The sequence below is a fragment of the Tupaia chinensis genome, unplaced genomic scaffold (genome assembly GCF_000334495.1).
Source record: "Tupaia chinensis unplaced genomic scaffold, TupChi_1.0 Scaffold148723_1, whole genome shotgun sequence".
Taxonomy (NCBI): Eukaryota; Metazoa; Chordata; class Mammalia; order Scandentia; family Tupaiidae; genus Tupaia; species Tupaia belangeri.
Window position 1 is genome coordinate 801,766 of NW_006208570.1, and position 1,056 is coordinate 802,821.

Here is a 1,056-nt window from a genome sequence, read left to right on the forward strand (position 1 = left end):
GGAAAGAGAGAGGTGAATGTGGTTGAATTAATGCCAAGGAGCTTAACTGCTATCTTGGAGACAAGGGGGCACCATTGATGGGTTTTTGTCATGGTAGCCATTTCAATGACTATAGTGTGATGTATGCGAGTAAACAAAGCACTTTTACTTTTTGGGAAAATATTGTTGATCCACAGAAATGCCCAGAGCTAATAATCAAATTATCCTAAAGGTTTTGACTCGTCTTTGGTGGTGAATGTGGCATCAAGTGTTTGAGTGTGTTGTTGTGTCTCTCTGTGGAGCTCTCTGTGTTGAGATTCCTTAGGAAATCAATAAAAGACATTTTTGAATAAGAAGTTAGTAAAAGTCATAAAAGCTTAAGTTCGAGGAGACATTTTGCAGCTGTCTCTGGCTAATGCCAGAAAGTGAAAATGAAGCAGCTGACACGTATCTCCTTGTAACTTTTATTGAGAAGACAATCTCCCTTCACCCCCACCGCCCTGTCTAATTCCATGTACTTTTTTTTTTAATGTGCAGAGAATAAAAAAAAAAAGTTTTAAAGTTAATAAAATATACAACTTGACCCGGTTAATATGAACCAGTTTGCAAACTCCCTTTATATTCAGATAAAACAAAATATATAAACCTTCAGATTAACAAACTCTTGGCAAATTCCTTGCCTTTCAAGTTGGCAAATTCTTTACTAGTTACATTTCCGCCTCTCCAGACACGAGGATGAATTAGGTCTGGCTGTAATTACATTAAGCATTTTTTGCAATAAGAAAAAGTGTGTTGTAATGTACAGATATCTTCAAGGTGACATTTGTTCTGACCTGCCAAGCTTTGGACTGAACCGTAGGTTCTTGGGTCCAACAATAGAGAACACTTGGCTGAAGGCATTTTCTATGTTTTCGATCATTACAGATTTTTTCATTAATGGAAGTGATAATGGCTAGACAAATGGAAGGTGAGAAATGGGCTGTGTTCAAAAAGCTGGAAAAAATTTAGTTAATTCATGTTTGCAGGTTCCAAGTTTAATGTTGCTTCAGATCTTATGAAACCAGGTTCTAGTAAGCA

The 1,056-nt window shown here is 36.7% G+C and overlaps 1 long non-coding RNA gene across 1 annotated transcript in view; it reads left to right on the forward strand.

Moving 5' to 3' along the window:
- Window positions 1-1,056, forward strand: part of LOC114006540 (uncharacterized) — a 34,699-nt gene that overhangs the window by 554 nt on the left and 33,089 nt on the right. The window lies entirely within an intron of this gene.